This window comes from Penaeus monodon, chromosome 29 (assembly GCF_015228065.2).
Source record: "Penaeus monodon isolate SGIC_2016 chromosome 29, NSTDA_Pmon_1, whole genome shotgun sequence".
In the NCBI taxonomy this organism is placed as follows: Eukaryota; Metazoa; Arthropoda; class Malacostraca; order Decapoda; family Penaeidae; genus Penaeus; species Penaeus monodon.
The window spans coordinates 11,226,971-11,227,413 of record NC_051414.1 but is presented as its reverse complement, the minus strand read 5'-3'; positions in this window follow the sequence as shown (position 1 = coordinate 11,227,413).

Below are 443 nucleotides of genomic sequence, written 5' to 3'. Positions count from 1 at the left end.
AAAAAAACAATAATAATATTTGAATAAATTATTAAATAAAACAAAATGCATATCATTTCCAACGAGTTGATGTATTTTCCTACATATATATATTTTTTTATCCCTTATGCTCACAATAATCAATTTCCTATGTTTATGCGCACGTAAAGCTAACCGCACACGCACAATGCCGTAATAATTTGCACGCAACGAATCTATCCGTCGAACTCTTAAAAATATGACCATAATGATCGTCAAAGCTTAACTTCATTTGCAAATCGTAATATATTCAACGGAGCTAACACGGATGAAGTATTCAGCTAAATGAATGGCATTAACACGTATTGCATTTATGAGTATTGTTCACGAGATGAATAATTCATCCCTTGCTGATCAGAGTCCGGTCAGATTCGGAAAATGAACCACCTTTGCGTTACCGGCCTGCAAACAAAGGGCTCCTGGAG